The sequence below is a fragment of the Xenopus tropicalis genome, chromosome 2 (genome assembly GCF_000004195.4).
Source record: "Xenopus tropicalis strain Nigerian chromosome 2, UCB_Xtro_10.0, whole genome shotgun sequence".
Taxonomy (NCBI): Eukaryota; Metazoa; Chordata; class Amphibia; order Anura; family Pipidae; genus Xenopus; species Xenopus tropicalis.
Genome location: NC_030678.2, coordinates 31,521,649 through 31,543,777, shown reverse-complemented (window position 1 = coordinate 31,543,777; position 22,129 = coordinate 31,521,649). Strand labels below are relative to the sequence as shown.

The 22,129-nt window shown below is 40.9% G+C and overlaps 1 protein-coding gene across 3 annotated transcripts in view; it reads left to right on the top strand.

The window, feature by feature from the left end:
• The window catches only part of specc1 (sperm antigen with calponin homology and coiled-coil domains 1), a 187,214-nt gene that overhangs the window by 23,319 nt on the left and 141,766 nt on the right, over positions 1-22,129 (top strand). The gene's annotated exons all lie outside the window — the stretch shown is intronic.

Sequence of the window (22,129 nt, the reverse complement as noted above, 5' to 3'; positions counted from 1 at the left end):
TTTGCGCAGTATCCCTGGAAGTCAGTGGGAACGGCAAGAGGTAGTTGGGAGGTTAACTTTTTACGTCAGCAGCGAATCCACTAAGTGTCACATTAGCTGTAGGTCAGTCTGTGTATGGGCCATATTTAGCCTCCCCTAGTATCATCCTGCAAAAAAAAAAAATATATATATATATTTATCTGTTGCAGGATGATACTAGCTTACTTGCCCCCCCTTGGAAAATTTTCTGCGGACGCCCATGTGCCTAAATATTAAAATTGAAGAGGCAGTTGGGCAAAATTTTCCAGACAAATTCCCCTGTTGTATTGCTGGATCGCAAGATGCCTTCTGTAAAATACAAAGCACTTTTGCATTGGTATAAGTTGCCAACCAAATTGGGTTTCAGACAGATGCCAGATATGTGAGGGGTGAGGACACGCTCTTGCATATCGACACATACAGTCAAGCCATATTGGAAGAAGATGAGACGTCTCCTGCCCAAGTTTATCAACTGTAAAGTGGTAAACGTATTTTGGCGCACAGTGACTTGCTGCTAGATGAATGCAGTGCTGCCTGCTTTCTGCTGATTTATATTCATGATGGGTTGGAGGGAGGTGGCACTTAGGTGTAGCCATTCCCCTGGGCATAAGTGCTCTGTCCTTTAGCACTAAGGGATGTGATATTGTGCCCCTTCTTCTGTCTGGAGAATAGTAAATATATATTGTTAATATATCAATAATTATATATTGCATATGCATTATTTGAAAGCTGTCAGGGGATACTGGCAATTTACTCTGGTTCATTTATCTATAGCAACCAATCAAACAACATTTTTCTGATTACATAAGGCTGATCAAATTGGCTGCTCTGGGCCAGATCTGCACCCTGTTAGTAAATGTGCTTGCATTATATCATAGAAGATTCTGTTACATTCTCAGATCATCTCTATATACGCCTCATTCCCAGTGCCAAATGGGACCTATGACTATATCATGTGGAATTTATCAAAGGTCAAATTTATGATTCCTAAATCTTTCCTGGCATTTTCCCAGCAGTTCCAATCTCATTGATCCATATTTTTCCTGAATGGAAATGTTCTTTCATCGGAAGCTTTGGGCAGGTTCTCAGCCGCTGAATTCTGTTGTTTCAGATGGGCAGAAAGGTTGCATGGCTGTACACAACTTTATCAGAGAAGCTATCTGTAAAGAAGCAGTTGTGCAATGCAGGTCTATGGGGTGACTTTAGGAATGGATAAAATCTATTGCATGTTACATAAGGCTGGGAGTCTAAACGATCATTCTTTCCCCAGAGATAACAATCGTTACTAGTCAGGAGGAACAAATCTGCCCCTATGTCAAGCTGCTTCACAGTTCCCTCTAACAATGCTGTCTTACTAGTTATACTGACTTGGAATCCAGTTTGTCCCATTCCAAAAGTACAGCTACTGTTCCAACAAGATGATGTTAGCAGGGAACATGAAGGATGAAGGACCCTCGCATTAGACTACAACTCCCAGCATCCCTACAACAGCTAAAGGTTGGGAATTGCAGTTTAAGAATGCTGTAGGGCTGCAGGTGGGACATCCCTGCTGTGTATTAATGATAACTAACACTGTTATACAACATAATCTGTATCTTATATTTCAAAAACAATCATAGAACCACAGTTAACAAACCTATGATGAATCTGGTTGGCTAATACACCTCCATCTGGCAACCTGTGGATTCTGGCAAATGCCAGAGGGGCTGCTGTAAGATGCCATAGGCAGTCACTGTTTATTTGATTGTTGGGAGGGCTGTTTAGGCCTCTGCGTACTTGTAATGCCAGGGCCCATTTTAAAGTCAGAACCTGCTGGGCCTTATTTATATATAAGTATTTGCATGTTTTTTAGCCACAATACAGCTCTCAATTTTAGCCCATTATGCTTTTGTTTGTGTTTATTAATAAACCCTGCTGACTGGGGACTGAGGGGCTCACAGAAATGTGTTGATCTTTTATATAGTAGGATAGGCCACTTATTATTATATAATATATATTATATCTGTGTGTATATATTACCAGCATAAAGAAAGCTTCCGTATTGTAATGAAATGTACTTTATATGACGTTTAGAAAGTGTTTCACACTCTGCATATTCCCTGCTGATGCTTCCCCTTTAATCAGAGACACAATGCTAGTGATATTTGAGGTAAATGTGGTATTAAAAATACAAGGATATCATTGTTGCTTTTCAGGAGCCGAGGCGAATGTCAAATAAATATCAGTGGGATGGCAGCACAGTGGAATGTGTGTATTAAAGGGTAAAGCCCCAGGAAATTAAATTCAGAGCTCATTTATGGCACGTTTGTGTTTAGATGTGATATTAATGTTTGGCCCGTTTGTTACTCGTGAATAAGGTCATTAAACAGAATTATGGTACTGTACACTACAATCTTTAGTCTGACATTTTATATGAACCGTACAAATTACAAAAAGATAAAGAAATCAGGTTCGGTACAGGGTGTGTGACGGTGCTGCCTGAGCTTATTTATACAATCACAAAAAAATCAGCTTTCCTTATATAGAACTGTGGTTCCAAAACTTTGCACTATAATTGCCACTAAATTTGTAATAACCAACAAATCCCTCCCTGCTAAAGGATTAATTCTTATAAGTACAGTCCCGCCTATACTCCACCCATTTCCTTACGCACTCCACCCATTTCCCACCCCATGTTACGCCCCCACCTATTTCTCAAACCAGAGACTGGTGGCAACCCTACTAACTGTGATGTAACCCATGTCTTATATCCATATCCAGCTTTCGTTTATGTGTTTAAGTGTTGTTATGCTAATGGAGCTCCATAGGGCCCAGTGACTCACAGCCCCTGAATCTTAATTATGTAAGGTTAAGAACCCATGGAGCAAGTTTATCGCCAGCGATAGTTCTCTGCTATAGCGGGCGGGCAAGTAACCGCTCTGAAAAAGCTTTCCACCGGTGACAATAGAAGTTGCCGGAGGAAAGCCCTTTGGTTTTCAAAGTCGTGCAAAGTTGCCTGCAGGAGGAAACTTTGTGTGACTTCGGATTACCAAAGCGATACAAAGGGCTTTCCTCCGGCAACTTCTATTGTCACTGGTGGAAAGCTTTTTCAGAGCGGTTATTCGCCCGCTATAGCAGAGAACTATTGTGGGCAAGTAACTCGCTCTGTGGGTTCTTACCGTAAACCGCTTTGTTTGTGCAATCCCTAAGGCTGATGCCACACGTGGCGTTTTTACACTGCATATTTTCTCAGCCTAAAAACGCTGCACAAGCCACACAGCCCCTGTCCATGGTGCTAATAGTGCAAAATAGTAAAAAACGCAGCGTATTTCCGCCAGGTCTGGCAGCTGCCTTTGTGTATACATAGGAATAGCTTGCTGTGCAAATACTGGCGTATTTTGGCAAACGCTTGAAAAATCCATGGTAAGGCGTTTTCTAGCGTATTTACGCTTTGTGTGGTTTGCTTCAAGTCTTTTCAAGTTATTTCTATGGATGATGATATCGTGCGTTTTTCAACCGCCGAGAGAATTAGAAAATATGCAGGGTAAAAATGCCACGTGTGGCATCAGCCTAAATTTGAAAGTAGCAGAATTAAACTTCAGAGAGCAGGAAGGAGGGAAGACAAAACCTTTTACTCAGGTGCTTCAAGGAACATTAATAAAGATATATGTGAAGCCAAGTGTGATAACATTCCCTTCCTGTTCTACCAAATTGGGTAAAATATGTCTTATCCAATCAGATGATCATGTGCACACAGCTCAGCGCTCACATTATGTTTGGGATACCCAGCTGTAACTGAACAGCAGTTTGCAAAGAATATTGGGGAATTGAATGTGAGCAATGGCATTTGGTGAATGAGGACAGAGCACTTATCTTTATAATTATTGTTATTACTACATTTTTTTCTGATTAATTTCAAAGTTTTCCATGGTCAGGGTTGGTGTGGCACAAAAACTGTCCAGTAATGACTCTTATAAACAGGATTGTCATACGGAGAGGGAATCTCAGGCCAGAGCAGCTGCTGATTCAAATGTCTTTTAATTTATTTTGTATTTGCCTTGTAGAAATAAATAAATATATTAATATGTTTGCATTTTGCTGTTGTTCCATCCCCATGGATTTTAAAGGTTGTATCAGCTTAGCTTGCAGTTCTAGCTTTGCCAAAGCTTCGATTGGCTCCCAGGGTACCTGGCCTAAGGTTTCTCTAAGGCAGTGCTGTCCAACTGGCGACCCCCCTCTGTGTGGCCCCCCACCTGTCTGGCTGCTTTGATGGTTTACCTTTGAGTAAGCATTAAATGGTATCAGTACTGAGATTAACTGGCCCCCTGCATGGTTCTCACCTCAGATTCAGGCTGTAATCCCTCTGTATTGTTTAAAAATGTAATCCCCTGTGTTTTTCACACCTTTTAATACCTGCATTGTTCACCCCCTGCAGTGTTCACACCTCAGGCTCAGGCTGTAATCACTCCCATTGTTCACTTCTTCACACCTCAGACATAGGTACTGTAGGCAGAGTATGGCACATACAGCCAGCATAGGGCAGGTAGAGTATGGGACACACAGGCAGCATAGGTCAGGGAGGGTATGGCACACACAGGAAGGGTAGGGCAGGCAGAGTATGGCACACAGAGGCAGCATAGGGAAGGCAGAGTATGGCACACACAGGCAGGGTAGGGCAGGCAGAGTATGGCACACACAGGCAGGGTAGGACAGGCAGAGTATGGCACATACAGACAGCATAGGACAGGCAGAGTGCTGCCTGTGTGTGCCATACTCTGCTTGCCCTATGCTGCTTGTGGGAGGTGAACCTGGCAGGGTTTTGTTGTGGGAGTTTGTTAGCAGTTGGAAATAGCCATTAAATGGTCCCAAAGGTGTGTAATTATGTACTGGGGGTTGCTCTGCTATCCACAGGGGAGGAGGAGGCATATGTAATTTAAGGGTATATCTTAATATGACATAATTCTTTCACATATGAATGATGGTTGATATCCCCACAGTAAGGACCAAGCATTTGGGATTTTGCTGTGCTACCACCATTGTGATAAAATAGGTGTGGTTTGAAGTGGGTGTGGTTTCAAAAAGGGGAGTGGTCAAAACTGGCTTCTATTAGCGGCCCTCCACCATGTATGCTAGAGAATTTCCGGCCCTCGGCACCGTAGAAGTTGGACAGCACTGCTCTAAGGTATCATTTACCACAGGTCTTCTCTGTATTATCATCCACCTGGAAGAAATCAGAATAGACAAAACATAGTAGCTATGGGCAGGGTCGGACTGGGGGGTGAAGGGCCCACCGGGGCCCGCGGCCATAGCCTGCCCATATGGCCCGCGCTCATAGCCTCCCCATAGCGTCGGGGCAGGAGCGGTCAGGCAGGGGGAGCTCCACAAGGGTCGGGTCTGGCCCGCCGGGGCCCACCAATATTTTTCCCGGTGTCCCAGTCCGACCCTGGCTATGGGAGGGCTGTATGATTCCACTTGCAATTAATTGCCAGACATTCTTGTATATGGCACTTCCATAGCAGGCACAGATATGTTGGTTTTCTTGTATCACATACAGTGGTGCCACTATTGCCAATTCGCTGTGTATTATTCTGCATAATACAAGAGGGTATGGGTATTTGGCCAGAAAGATGGTACCCTAGTCCCAGATTTTTAACAATTGATCACAAGCTTCAAGTTTTGCCCCTATATATCTTATTTTATTTCTTATTTTGTTACCAGTTTAAAGTTTCTCACCCGGGACCCCCAGCCAAAAGAATTTTGGGCTCCCACCATCTCAAATGAACTGCACTCACTAGCAACACACCTTCCAACACGTGGGCACGTGTGAACTATTTTTTGGCAAACAGGACCAGTTAGGAAGTGGATTAAGGCACAGGCCAGTATGAGGTGGCACCAAAGTCTAAACCAGGACCCCCTTAGTCACGGGGTCTGTTGTATGGTAGTTGCAGCACTGTATTTTATTCTCTGTATATATTTTATAATGTTTTAACAAGATTGCACTTTAGATCACTCACAGAGATGGAGGATTTTTTTACAATGTTGCACTTTCAAACTGTCCACAGTAGTGGAGATATTTTTAACATTGTTGCACGTTGGATTATGGTGTGATACTTAAATGCAATGTATTTAATGTGGAAAACTAATGCACTTTTTTTTTACTTACATGATATCGGGGGTTAATGGTCACTAGGGGTTAATGTGCATATGATGTCACTGGTACTCCCTGGATTCATAGGAGGAGGCTATTTAAACACAGTTGTTGTATGTAATTGTACCTTGAAAAAGGTCCCAAAAGAGACCGAAACATCGGTTGTACATGCAATTATAATACACTAATATTTGTTTGAACCACAAGACCCTTGGTGCTGGTTGTGTTTGATTTGGTATATATATATATATACTGTATATACATATATAGTATATACTGATATATACTGCTATATATAGGACATTTTTGGTAAAATCCATAAATCTAGTGAATCCTTTTTTTCACTAGAGAGGTAGACAACATACCTGTCCTGCAGAACCGTGTATTTTTGTTATTCACTAATGGTGTGCTTTAAATTTCAGTGTGTTCCATCACCTCTAGTGCTGAGGGTTAAACAGCAATACTCTTGGGGCTATGGCTCATGGGGAGGATTCAAGGCTTTTGCCACATGCGCAATATACAGCTTGGTAGGTAGTCAGCAAAATACTCAAATTTACCTCTTTACAGACTTCCATGGTAATATATGTGACTCTGCCAGTGGGTCAGTTAAGCCATTGCCACTTAGAAATGCTCACTGACAGATAATCAGGCCATAACTGCCTGACCCACAGGTAAAGCAGCAGGGTCAGAGTCATTACCATAGAAGGCTATGAACAGGTAAGCTTCTGTATTGGCCCAATTGCCTTTGTGATTTTGCCAGGGGATGCCATGTAAAATCATATTTTATTATGTGTAGGTGATTGTAAAATTCTTCCATTAAGAGGCTTTGGCTTGAGCCATGTATAAGCCATGTATAAGTGCTGGAACCTTATACTTTTTTACCCCACCTCTTTGGTGCCTGTATTTGTCCCATTGACTTCAGTGGGTTGAGTCATGTAAAATGATTGTGTAATTTTTGGCATCTGTCCAGTGTGGAAAAAATACACACCAATTAACTTTGTAATGGCTTATTTCTATGATCACATGTTAATTTGTGCATAGGGATAACAACAGAGCTTTAGAAATATGCCATTTCTTTTACACTACTTTTGGCATCAGATATTTTATAAACATGTCCCTAAGTGCGAGTGAATTTATATCAGATCTATTTCCTGCACTCCGGTTTTTGCCGGGAATGCCTAAATTCTTGGACAACTGCATCATTGCCCTAGTGGCAAGTTACATCGGCTTGGGCTGCAATAATAGTTAATTTTTCAACATGACAACACTGCAGTGACAATAAAAATTCCATACTGAGTTGTCAACATACCAGTAACACTGATTCATGAACCGGAATGTTCAGGGTTCATTCCTAGAGCAGAAAATGTCAAAGTTGTTCCAAAATTTTGCAAGGTTGTCAAACCAGTAAGAACCGAATCAGATGGCTGCAACACAGAGTTAAAATGTGTTTCAGGTACAGGGCAGGCCATTTTCTTGGTCTGAGGTTTCTAACATGGAACCATGACAAGTGCCTTGCCTACTGCCAGTCCTTTCTTGTTCTCATACATTCCAGCATTTAATAACTAGAAATAAATTCACCACCCTGGCAGTGGTGAATTTTTGGCCATGGCTGCCTTTTAGCCACACCTCTTAAATACCATGACCATAAGGGCTGTGACACACAGGGAAATTAGTTGCCGCGTGACAAATCTTCTTTTTCGCAGGCGACTAATCTCCATGCAATGCCATCCCACCGGCTAGAATGTAAATAGTAGGTGGGATGGCATATGCGGCAATTTACTTTCTAGCTGGTGGGATGGCATTTCAGGGAGATCAGATGCCTGTGACAAGGAAGATTTGTCATGTGGCAACTAATCTCCCTGAGTGTCACAACCCTAAAGTAACAGGAAAAACCATAAAAAAAACCTACACATGCCAGTAGGATCACTGCACAAATGGAGAGATTGAAAACATTACCTTCACTTGCACAAGCAGAATACCACAAACTTGTGTTTCCCAGTGCTCCCATGCTTTTTATCTCTCTCTGCCTCCCTTTTCCAAGCTGAAACTCCTGTAAAAAAGTTGGCAAATTGGGACATTTAAACTAAGGGCCCGGATTGTGGGTTCCAAAATTAAAATCGAGGCTGTCCTGCAGAAACCAGAACAGTTGGGAGGCATGCATTCTGTTTGTTCCATTTGGCACAGGTGCTACATTAGTAAGGGGCCAGAACTTTTCCAAGCAGACAATTACAATATAAAATATATCCCACAAAGAACCAGTGGCTGGCTGAGCTTTTACTAAGGCCTAGCATGCCCAGTATGGCTAAACCTGATGTAACTGGCTCTGTCTGAAGGCTCATGGGCACTGGTTGCCTTGCCAAGAATTATAGTCAAGTCAGACTCCCATGTAACTGATGTCCTTCATGAGCAATGGTGTCATTTTTGTGTTCGGGGACGATAATTAAGACATAATTTACATTACCTCATATTATCCTAGGGCCACTTCCACATATAATACGGCACTGGAGGATAAATACAGTTTAAACTTCATGTAAATTACACCCCAGAACACCTTGCAGAATAAATATAGTGCCAGTTTCATGTATAATACCCAAGGACACATGAGAAGATAAATTTAGTGCCATTTTCATACATCACTAAACACGTGGCCAGGTAAATACAGCTCCAAGTCCACATATAAGGGCCACCATCAAAAAATTTGAGGACCCGTCCAAGTTATTTATATGGGCTCCCCATGAACACAAGTGCACAGTACCAAAATTTTGTCCATGCCCCTTGCCTGTGCAATACAGCTGATGTTACTCTATAATAAGCAGTTCATATAGAGACTTCCATTGTTTAATGTGCTAATTAGAGGTCAGTGGAATTTGCACCAAGTTAAAACCCTACACTCTTTCCTGCCCCTGCTCTGTGTTGTCATTGTTTGATATGGAAGTGATGTTAGGTTTTGCATAAGTAAACTACGCAAGTTTCATTATATAACTAGGCGTAAGCATAGGGCCCAATGACCAGTCATTCCTGCTTCAATTGGTCCCCTGTGAGTGTCACAGCTGGTGCTGCATGGAACTTTAAGAGACATTATGTGGCCCTGAGGTGCCACAGGAACATCTTTCTTATCTGGGCCTGGCTGAAAAAAATAGAATGAGCAGCTGCCACCACTTGTAGCTGGATAGATATTGATCTAATGGTTTTTGGGGCTAATATATTAATACAGGGTAAAAATAATTTTCTAGGCACCTACAAGTAGCCGCTGCTAATTCCCATGCATGCCATTGCCATAAACCAGACACAGAGGGTCTGTATGAGTGAAGCTGGGGGTGCTGTGTGATTGCGGGTCTTTATCTCTATGCTTCCAGGACGCCAGGCAGGAAACAGAGTAGAAGCCAGACATCACTGATACTATCATTTCCCTACAGCAGAGGAACTCTATTGACTTCTCTTTCCATGAATATATATTGATTCAATGAAGAAAACCTCCCCATTCTCCCTTCTCTCATTGCATTTGCGGTAGACTATGATTCTCTCCTATCTATCTATCTATCTATCTATCTATCTATCTATCTATATATCTATCTATCTATCTATCTATCTATCTATATATATATAGATGGGTTGTTCAGTATACAACAAGATATATTTATTTCGGGTAAAGTTTGCTTTAGTATAACAGACATTTTGCCTGAACTACTAAAGGGGTGGTTCACCTTAATTTAATTTTAGTATGTTATAGAACAGCTTATTCCTAGTAACTTTGCAATTGATCTGCATCATTTATTCTGTATAGTTCTTTTTTTAAATTATTTCCCTTATTTATTTGCTCTGCTTCCTCTTTCCAGCTTGCAAATGTGGCTCATGGACCCCGGTAGCAAATAAACTATTGCTCTGTAATGCTACGATTTAATTATTGTTACTTTTTATTCCTTATCCTTCTATTTAGTCCCACTCCTATTTATATTCCAGTCTCTTGTTCAAACCACGGCTTGGTTGCTAGAGTAAATAAGACCCTAGCAACCAGATACAAAACTGGAAAGCTGCTGAACAAAAAGCTAAATAACTGAAAAACACACACACGCAAAAAAAACAAATTGCAAATTGCCTCAAAATATCAATGACTATGTCATACTAAAAGTTAATTTCAAGGTGAAAAGATTGTCCCAGCTTTGACTGGATGCTTTGATTTGCCAGTCTAAGACCCAGTGACATAACTTCGGGGTTCTGGGCATAGCCGGGTGGATTTGAATTGTGGTCACCCAGGCTTCCCTAAAGAGAAAGCAGACCCGGTCCCCCGCGACCAGAAATTCTTTTTCCTCTTTAGTTGCACCACTTGTTAAAGGCAGGGCCATTTTAATAAATGGGCAAAAGGGACAATTGCCCATGGCCTACCATCTAACCTTTTAACTGCTATTACTTTTGACTAAAGCATCCCATAGCTAAAGCTAAATATAATTATTTACTTTACAAATGTTCCTTAGAGTTGTATTTTAAATAAAATGTTGATATGTGGGATTATGGGTTATCTACTTCACTAACTATATCCTGTGTTAAGACATTCAAGTGCTCTTGCTTGAGGGTAGTCCATTTACAAATATTTTGGGGTAGGGCTGGGAGCCCACCAGTGAGATCTTTGCCCACTGGTACCTTTAAGCGGCCCTGGTAAAAGATATTCATTAAGCAGACTTTGTATATTTGCTGAAAGCATTGCCTGGTTGGTAGGGTAAGCAGCACCATAGGCACTATATACCAACTCTCCAAAAAAAGAGCTGCAGAATAAAATATTAAATCATTCAGAAACCTCAAAATGGGAAGAATAGCTGCAAATTGTCTAAGAATGTCTGTCTACAGCAGTGGTTCTCAAACTTCCTAATGCCGCGACCCTTTAATACAGTTCCTCATGTTGTGGTGACCCCCAACCATAAAATTATTCCTAAGACCATCGGAAATATGTGTTTTCCGATGGTCTTAGGCGACCAAAGGGATTCCGACCCACAAGTTGAGAACCTCTGGTCTACAGCATCTATAGCTAAAGGTAATGAAACACATATATAAACACATATAACTGCCATGGCCTGTGCTTATATTTATAATTGCATGGCCTAATTAGCAGTATTGCAGAGGTGCATGTGAGCTGGGTAAGTTGTTGCACACACAAATAATCTCTTTGGGTTTACATGGTGATATTGCCTTTACAAGCAAGTCAGCAATGTCAGATGAAGGAAGGCATATCACTGAATAGAGCCAGGTGCTGAAATATATTATAAAATATTCTTACATGTCATGCAGAGAAATGCAATGCATTATGTGTAAATGTAAATGTGTTGAACAGTAAGTTGTTCTATAAAACATGATGTTTCCATGATTTTCAATGGCCGCAGTGTTTGCTCAGGAGGACATGCCTGACTGATATTCATTGTGGTGCCAATCCTTGTAGATAAACTCAGGGAAAATAAAACAGCTGCTAAATGAAAGGGTGTATAATGGGGCATATTTGGCAACAGGAGAACAAATATTGTACTGCAGTTTACCAGCAAAGAGCTCTAAAAATCTTGTTCAAAGGAAAATAGCAGTGGAGTTCTTCTTTGCCAGTCTGTTTGCCCCTTGGTAAATAAGCCCCAATGCATTTTATTGTAAACAGAACTTTGTGTTTTTTGTCTATATCATAAAAGCAAAATTCCCTAAACAGCTACTTGTTACGGCTACAAAATGCCAGAAAATACCATGCCAAATACAGTACTGAGAATTGTCTCTGCTAAAACACACGTAGAGACAACTATCAGTATTGTCTATTTTGTAGCCTCAACAAGTAGCTGCTACTTGCTGTGCCCTCAGCCAGAGACAGGCCAAGCCAGCCAGGCCAACACTGAATTCTTCACAGGTTACACTTGGCCTTGGGAATATATAGTGTAGGCAAACCCGTGGTCCTGGCCCAGTGTGCATGCCTTCTGCTCACCAATCACTGCTACAGGACCTAGCAACAGAAGTGAGGTATGGTTGCTACCTGGGTGGTTTTTAACCAGCCTAATCGGTAAAAATGCTGCCTCTTATAAAAGAAATGCAAAAATATACAAAATGTTAGTAAAACAAAGGCAAGAATATACAAAAGACGGTATTTTGTTTTCCAAAAAAGGTGGCAAACATAACTGGGGGGTAAAAATTGTTAAATCTGTAAGGGGTCTATACGTTGCCCATTTTTAATAAGTTTATTATTTTTTGATTATTGCTTATTATGTTAACTTTCAGACACAGTTGCCCATAAGGGTGTCTGGGTCTCAGTGAGAACTGCACCTGAAAACTTTGATAGCCAAGTAATAAACTCTTCTAAACATAATCAGTAGTAACCAGTGGGCTAGTGTAATAAAGGTTGCAAAGTTTGCAGCAGGTCTTGTAACCCATAGCAGCCAATCAGATATTAGCTTTCACACAGGTGACCAAATATAGCACTGATTGGCCCTCCAAATGATGTTTATGGCCCACAGTCTGCTCAGAAGCTTCACAGACTTCACTATATAATGTCATTATTTTAATCTAATCCGGCCCTCCAAGATATAATTGGCCCACTACATGTAATTAGTTGGACAGCATTGGCCTGGAGGATTTGGTATTCAGTTAAAGCCAGGAATTATAGATTCCTTGCATCCCTATTATAGAGCAGACATAAGGGTTTGAAGCAGGAGGATTAATGAATGTATATCTCATTTGTCATGAAACCATTAAGTGTAACACTTAATAACTCCATGTATTACTGACCTGCCCTCCCATGTAGCATTCCACTATAGGCCTGTTCATGCTCCAGAAATATCCCAGATTATCATCAACTGAGAACACTACTTACATGATTAATGAAACATTTCATTCCCTAAAAAGGTAATAGCATGAATCTGGGCAACATAGTGCTAATTTTACTTTGGTACATTTTTGTTATGTGATTGTGTCTGCCAGTTCGGCTTGAGTGTGTATAGTCTGGCTGCTTGTCTATGGATTGCATACCGTGAACATGACCCTATCAGAGCTTCAATAAACAACATAAAACCCCATCAGAGCCAAAGGAACACATCTCACAGACATTTGGATTTTTGATTTCCCTTATTTCTTTCTATAGCACCAGTGTTGAACTATTTATACAGAGGAGTAAATCTGGGCGCAGGGCACTGGGCAGCTGCTTCTGTTAGGAACCCCTGACTATGGATAGCTGTTGAATGCAGAGTGCTCATATTTATGGGTTAACAGATTACTTGTCTAGCTTCTAATCCTGCTTGGGGGCAGTGATCCAAATGAATGCATCACTGATTTGAATCTCAGCAGTATTGATAATCCTATTTTTTTTGTTAAGTTCTTCTACCATTTAGTAAAAAAAAAAGCATGTCAGTTCGCGAGGACACAATTTTATACACAATATTATACAATATTTTAAAAGTGTTTATTCAATCCTATGCTTGAAATTGCATTGCCCTGTCAGATATGCTTAGGTTTGGGGAAAGCTCACTTTCCTATTTTCCAAGTGTCCAAGTCTCACTCTGAGAGTTCCTACCATAGGCAGCGTATGTCCAATTACCACACCTTATGTCTCTCTCCTTATAGATTGGAAGCACTTTTGGGCAGGGCCCTCTTCATCTCTTGCATCGGCTATTGGTAGCTTTGTATGTCATTCTGTATGTCCAATGTATAAACTTTATAAATACATGTTAATAATAATAATAATAATAATAATAACCATTCTGGTTCTCTTTGAACCACTAAGTAAATGTATTAAAATTCTATATTACGGCAAAGAACGATATCTTGAGTTTTTCCAAAGCACGTTTTTTTCAAAAATATGAAAAAGGAGGAATCGAGGGAAAACATGTCTCAAGTTTAAATTTATTGAACTTGAATTTCAAAATTGATTAATGGGTCTCTAAATGTAGCTGTAGAGATATATTTCTATACTGTATATGTATCTATCATTAGTTTCCAATGAAAAGCCTTCTATTAGCCTTCCCAAACAAAAATATCTCCAGCCACCGCCATCATCATGACCATTTATTTATATAGCGCCAGCAAATTATGCAATGCTTTACTTTTTTTTTCTTAACAGGGATCTCACATTCTATTTGTGTTCCATTGATCTATGTACAGTAACCACAAGAAACTTTCAGAAGGCGTTTTCATTCCCTATAAGCTGTAGTGTAGTGAGATTACTGTTCAGCAGGTCCTTTTGCCTGTATGGCATAATCATCAATCAGCGTGTGTTCCTGTATAGAGGTTGCAGAATAAACATTTAGAAGTCAGAGATTCAGAGATAATGTGTGACATGAAGTTAAAGAGCTGTAGCCATCCAGTATGTGTATTTAGTGTATAATGAGATAAACAGTGATGTAATGAGAGAAAAAAAAATAATAACCCCAGCAATGAGTCTGAATACCATTATATTTTTACAAGAGGTTGCAGGTATTCAGTTAAAGGCAGGCAATTTGGCATTATGGTGGGCCTTGCAACCCTCTGCTGTATCGATTTGTAAGTAAATGTTATTTAGCTTACTAATATATAATCCACTAACATGTGTTGCACCTAGGGTTATACATTGAAATGGGACCAATTTTTTGTTTCCTTCTAGTACCCAGGGATCATTAGTTCTATTGGGAAAGTTAGCAAAGTCAGTGTAACAGCAGCTTTATAAACAAACAAACAAATAATTTCACCTGGAGACCTGGGTAAATGAACCTTGGTATATGCTCTAGTTTGTAAGAACTCATAATAACCCCTACCCCTTCCTCACTGTTTCATCCTACGTTATATAATAAGATCTGAGAATAACTATGGAATCATATTTTTCTGTATGATGCTATAGTTAAGTTACTTGTGCCACATGACTCATTGAAACTTGTGTTTTATAATACATATTGCACCCCCTTCATTAAGATCAATATATTAGAAGTTACTTTGAAGTTTATGAACTCATTGATACCTTCTGATGTCCTTATATTTTATAATAGGAAATACAGGTATGGGGGTGACATTGCTGTGGCACCCTGGGAAATGAAGAATATGGCTAGCCCCGTGTCAAATTTTAAAATTACATTTAAAATGTTTTCCCATGACAGTATTCCTTTAAAGTATGGAGATGCAAATTACAGAAAGTGCCCCTATCCGGAAAACCCCAGGTCCAGGGATTATAGATCCTCTACCTGTATATTGTTCCCAGTCTATATAAAGTGTTGTTGACATCTACAGATGGCCTTTCCTATGATTACTGGGTTACAGTTCAATGCAGATTTTGAGCAATCACTGCCTATTCATAGAACTTCTAACTGGAACCGGATGTTTTTTTCTTATTGCTACTAAGTAGTGGCATGTTGCATCTTCGGCTTACTACACCACCTCAAGAGGGTCTAACTGTGCTGCACACACCAGTAACTGGGAAGTGTACAGTAGGAATAGGAAATGGGTTGTGTGTGATATGGCCTTCCTGTATTCCATAACTTTCAGGTAATGGGATCCTATATCTGCATATGGTTTCTTATTTCTAGAAGCCCGATAACATCTGTAAGGTCAATGTTTGCTTTTGGTGCTATAAGTTAAATGGGGATAAATCTGTAAAATCTGTAAGTGCTGTGACATAAGAAAATGACCCATAATGTAAACCATTCTCTTGTACAGGGAAAAAAGTGAATTTAAATACTCATTCTTCTCTTGCCAGACAGCAACACATGTGCAACCCATCGTACAGATCCTGCCCTTATTAACAGAGTTTAGCGCATTAATAAATATGTTGCCCAGATGTCCCTGAGTGACACAGACCGACACACAAATCTGTAAAACCATACTTGATTTGAGGTTTGTCATGAGCACAAAGGCACCACAAAGCTAATACAGATTTACTTAAAGGGGATATAAACCTCAGAATCAAAGGTCTGTACATGTGATCATAGTTCATTTATGAGCACTTTGTCAGGTTTAGGTCAGTGCAGTCTCAACAAAAGCTGAGGCTGAAGGCAAATGTAAAATGTGGGGCTCCATATAGAAGCCATCATTAGGGACAGCAGAGTATCAAGCTCACTAAAGCATGCAGGGACAAAGACATAAACACACATACAGTAGCAACCACTGATGCTGTCACATGCTGTTATTAGGTAGGTAAGTTGGAGGAGGCCTTCTGCTACACGAGGCCAAAGGAGATATTAAGGAGTGCATAAATGTCAGCAGTCAGCCTTCCTTTGTTGCTATATTGCTGTATTGATGTCTCTGCTTCATATGGACTCTTGAACACAGAGCTGCCAGAGTTCAGCAGTGGTACTGTATGTTCATGAGGGGCAGGTGGGTGGAGGCAAGTAGGTGTCTCCTATCCCACCCCCTAATTTGCAATGTTAGGGAGCAGCAGAGGACACAGGCCCCAATGGGTTTTAATGACCACCTATTTTAAGATGGATATGTAATGCACACTAGGGATTCACAGGGTGCATAAAAACCATGGCTTGGGCAGGTTGATATTGAAAAGACAGGCATGATTCAGAGGTTTGGGCAGGTTGATATTGAAAGGACAGGCACAATTCATAGGTTTGGGCAGGTTGATGTTGAAAAGACAGGCACAATTCAGAGGTTTGGGCAGCTTGATATGGAAAAGACAGGCACAATTCATAGGTTTGGGCAGGTTGATGTTGAAAAGACAGGCACAATTCAGAGGTTTGGGCAGCTTGATATGGAAAAGACAGGCACAATTCATAAGTTTGGGCAGGTTGATGTTGAAAAGACAGGCACAATTCAGAGGTTTGGGCAGCTTGATATGGAAAAGACAGGCACAATTCATAGGTTTGGGCAGGTTGATGTTGAAAAGACAGGCACAATTCAGAGGTTTGGGCAGCTTGATATGGAAAAGTCAGGCACAATTCAGAGGTTTGGGCAGATTGATATGGAAAAGACAGGCACAATTCAGAGGTTTGGGCAGGTTGATGTTGAAAAGACAGGCACAATTCAGAGGTTTGGGCAGGTTGATGTTGAAAAGACAGGCACAATTCAGAGGTTTGGGCAGCTTGATATGGAAAAGACAGGCACAATTCAGAGGTTTGGGCAGATTGATATGGAAAAGACAGGCACAATTCAGAGGTTTGGGCAGCTTGATATGGAAAAGACAGGCACGATTCAGAGGTTTGGGCAGGTTGATATGGAAAAGACAGGCACAATTCAGAGGTTTGGGCAGATTGATATGGAAAAGACAGGCACAATTCAGTGGTTTGGGCAGCTTGATATGGAAAAGACAGGCACAATTCAGTGGTTTGGGCAGCTTGATATGGAAAAGACAGGCAAGATTCAGTGGTTTGGGCAGGTTGATATTGAAAGGACATGCACGATTTCATTGTTGGCTAGAAATGAAACATTCTTGCGAGGCTGGTCAATGAGACAGGTCAATGGAAGAACAACATGAGGGTTTAGGCTGAACAGGGCTAGGGAACTGCTAGCGACTAGGCGACCAGGCTTTGCCGAATATTGTGGCTCATGGACCCCAGACAGCCTCAGTCAGAAACAACATGGGCTACATATTTTATGCCGTATGTTCTTTGCAGAATGTTATTTGAGGTATCCATCAATTGATTAACGAGCACCGAATGGTCACAGTGCAGCTTATGGACAAATGAAGGCACTACTTGAAAGTGTCCATTACCCAATATATGTTTTAAATTGGTGACCTTGGCAAGTTGTAGCACTGAGGGTACCACTTGGTTTTCATGATTACTGAGCAACTCTAGTTTATTTAGACTTACCACTACTAGGCACTGTATTTTATAACTTTTAGAAATAAAAACTGAATATATTGCTAAAAAATGGGCATTTTCTCCAGAGGGTTTTCATTGGGTTTGGCCGACAGAGACAAGAGACAGAAACAAGAGGAATCAACACCAGTTGAACTGTCAGAGCTGTTCAGAAGAGGAAAAAGGAAATGTGTTAAAAGATAAATGGTTTCAAATCAGCCAAAACCAGAAAAAATATTCCAAACCAGGAACTTGGGGGTAAAGCATCTGCTGAGCAGCATTTGGTGAGGTGCAGTTAACCCCTTCAGCCTGTTTTGCAGTGCTGTGACAAGTAAAGCCATGGGAAGCATTATCTTGTCAATACGTCACCACTTTTCTAAGAACATGTAGAGCTGCTTTGTACACATGTAATTAATCCTGTTATATGGGCACTAGGGATCAAAAAATAAAGGCCCCAGGCATACAAAACATTTTGTTAAATGATTTTAGCCCAATATAGCACAAGAAAGGATTAGACTTTTCTAGGGTCTTTATAATATTGGTATGGGATCCATTATCCGGAAACCCCATTTCCAGAACGCTCTGAATTACAGGAAGGTCTCCCATAGACTCCATTTTAATTGTTTCCTTGATGTATAGGAGTGGTTCTGCTTTCATTTCTCTCTCTCCTTCCTTTTTAGATTCTGGTTGATATTTCTATGCTTCTCTGCATATTTTAATATTGTAATACAGGTATGGGACCCGTTATCCAGAATGCTAGGGACCTGGGGTTTTCTACATAAGGGGTCTTTCCGTAATTCAGATCTCCAACCTTAAGTCTGCTAGTAAAATTATTTAAATAGTAATTAAACCCAACAGGATTGTTTTGGCTCCAATAAGGATTAATTATATCTTAGTTGGGATCAAGTACAAGGTACTGTTTTTTTTATTACAAAGAAAAAGGAAATCATTTTTAAAAATTAGAATTATTTGATTAAAATGGAGTCTATGGGAGATAGCTGTACTAGAGCGGTGTTTTTTTAGTCTTTCACACTGGGGACCCAAGTTAAGTTGGCAAATCAGCTTAGCAGCCAAAATATTGAAATCAGTTATGTGCTTTGTTGGTGGTGACCCAACCTAAACATTAGGGTCCCAACACATAGCTTAATAATATTTTCTGTAATGTGTCTCTGATATAAATAGGGTCATTTAGTACATGCAGGGCAGGGTGCAAAATGCCAAATATGCATGCAAATTACCATATTTTTTGCACTTTTGCACCATGCCTGGCACTTAGCATAGTAGCCGCAGTAGCCTCCAGAATGGAGTACAAAATGGAGAATGGAGTACAAAATCTGTGGCCCCCACAGGATACAGCTTTACCTATGTTTGGCAGCGCTATATTCATGGCAGGAGGGCCAGGGGGTGGCACATTGGCAACAGATAAGTTAAGGAGCAATACAGCATTGTGCCCTGCACCTGGCTTTTTAATCTGGTTTAAGGTTCAGAGTGCAATTGTGCCACCAGCACACACAAGTACGGTGTAAATAGGCACAAAGCATGGGAGACAAAACATGTCAGGGTCAGACTGGGGGGGGTGCAGGGCCTACTGGCCCGTGCCACCTGCCCGGGTCCTTTCCTGAGTGCATTAGTGAAATGCATCAGGGGAGGACAGCGGCAGCCAGGGGAAGTGGCAACAGGAATTAGGTCTGGGCCACCGGGGCCCACCGTGTTTTTTCCCGGTGTCCCAGCAGCCCAGTCCCACCCTGAAACATGCCATGAGCATTGCACTTCAAATCCTGCTGTGTGTGGATCCCAGGACATTTGCTGCTGCTTTCACCTTCTAAAGGCAGCTCTGGTATTAGGAGTCAAATTATAAGCCAGTGAGTCAGTAGAACATAGCATACTTTCCAACATTCCCAGCTGAAAAATCTGAGCATTTAAGGCCGCACCCACAATCAGTCCTTGTTCCATACAGTTACACCCAAATGCATTTGTAACCCCTCACACCTATAACTGCTATCCACACCCCAAGTCAGGTGTTGTATAATCCCAATTGAGACCATGTAAGTCAAATGACTGAGCTGCTTATTACCTCACTAATAATCTGGCAGGGCTGTGCCCATTTTGGCCAGGAACAGTGTTTGAGAATGGGAGATGTGTGTTGAGATAAGAACTTTACTTTAGGCTTTCCCATGTATTTTTCTAGCCACAAATCTCCTCTCTAGTAATCACAAGATTAGTTTCCTTTTGTATATCATCTTTTTTAGTGGTTTCTATTGGAAGACATTGCGTGTTAGTCAGGTGTTTTGTGGCTTAAGGAACCACCCTTCTCAAGAGAACTGACACTATTCTTTTATAGAAGGGTATATTTCATTATAAACCAAAATAAACTTTCAGTCGTTATTACCCATGTGTCACTTACCTGATGCATTGATCAGTTACTAAAAAGGCACAACATGACATATTTGATGGGGTGGATGAGTACAGTAAAGCCCATGCAGAATGCAGAGTAGTAGAGGCAGTGACTCATCAGTATTGTGGTCAGTACAATAATTGGACCTATAGAAATGCAGCATTTATTAACTTCTGGTCATATCAATCCTTAAAGGAAACTAGACCCAAAACATTGAGTCTTTATAAAAATAAATTGCATAAAACTCTCATATGTGAAACCCTGCTTCATATAAATAAACTATTTTTATAAAAATATAATTTTTAGTAGTATGCGCTGTTGGGTAATCCTAAATTGAGACTTTCCGTTTAAAGTACTAAGGGCCACTCCCTGGGATCTTACCATTCACGGTGTCACTCAAAGAAACCAAGGGCACACATACATGTTAGGTCACATCAGCCAATTAATGGACAGAGTTTGGCCTTTTGCTCCCACACTACTTCCTGTTACCATTAGAGCTGCATTATTTTTGGTCATGTGATCTCTGAGGGAGCGCCCAGCCCATCACTAAATATATATATTCCAGTTTGATAAGTTTCTTTAGTTGACCACTTATTATAACATAGAGTATCTCTTCAGTATTCATTCTGAAGGTTTAGTTTTCTTTCAACTTTTATTCTCAGCAATTACACAGGGAACATTTTCCTAGTCCCAGGCCCAAAACACTGTACTACAGTTTTTATTCAAAGGGAGTTCTACAAAGCTGAGAAGTTGATTAGATGAAAGGTATTCCAATTAGATTTATAACAACAGAGGCTTTTTGTTCTAGAACAGATGTCACCGTGAGAACTGTAGTTATCTGTAGCCTGTATGGAATCTGTTAGAGGACGGAAAGTGCTATCAAAATGCATTGGGTTGGAATTTTTGGGTGGTAAGGAAAAGCGTAGAGTCAGTGTGAAAATGTGAGGATGATTATTGAAAGTATATGTGCTCTGCTAAATCCTTTCAGTAGGTATTGAACAGTAGAGATAAACTTGAGCAGGCACTCAGATCCTCCTTATGAGTAGAATTACCTGATCCCTATTGGTGCACTTGTGGGTCATATGATTTCTGAGATGGGAATCACCCTGAATGTCATTGTCCTAAGGATGCAGCAGTGGCTATGTATGTAATAAGTGGCTAAATGTGTAATTGCTACCTTGTACCATTGGGGTCTGTCATTAGAATCCAACCTATGCACTATTGATGTGCGGATTGGTAAAAAGTCAACCCACACCCACCCTTAACCTGCCTGCTCCAAACCCAACATGGCAATCCACCATTATTTAAAGACCCACCCCGTCCCATCTCTGGTGTTATGAAGGGGGTGGGGCATGTGGGTGCCTGTAGAACAGCGGTTCTCAGCCTGTGGGTCGGGACCCCTTTGGGGGTTAAAGGACCCTTTCACAGGGGTCGCCTAAGACCATCGGAAAACACATATTTCCAATGGTCTTTGGAATAATTTTATGGTTGGGGGTCACCACAACATGAGGGACTGTATTAAAGGGTTTATGAAGGCATTAGGAAGGTTGAGAACCACTGCTGTAGAAGCTGCTGGAGGGGGGAGGGGGTACTGTAAGGTAGTGGATGGGAAGGGTGGAAGGAAGAGCTTGGCTCAAACCATCCTGCAACCTGCAAATGTTGTCAGAATGCCTCCCTGATGGCTGCCCTGCCTCCTACCCTACTGGCCAGTAAATATTATGCTTGATGCCAATGTTATAATATAGAAAAGACCGGTATTTTACACACTTTGTGTGCATATACGTGATTGGCAGAACTGCCAGCCTGGTACTTGGTGCTGCCGGGTGACAAATTTGTTCATGCACACAGTGATGCTGCCCCCCATGTAGG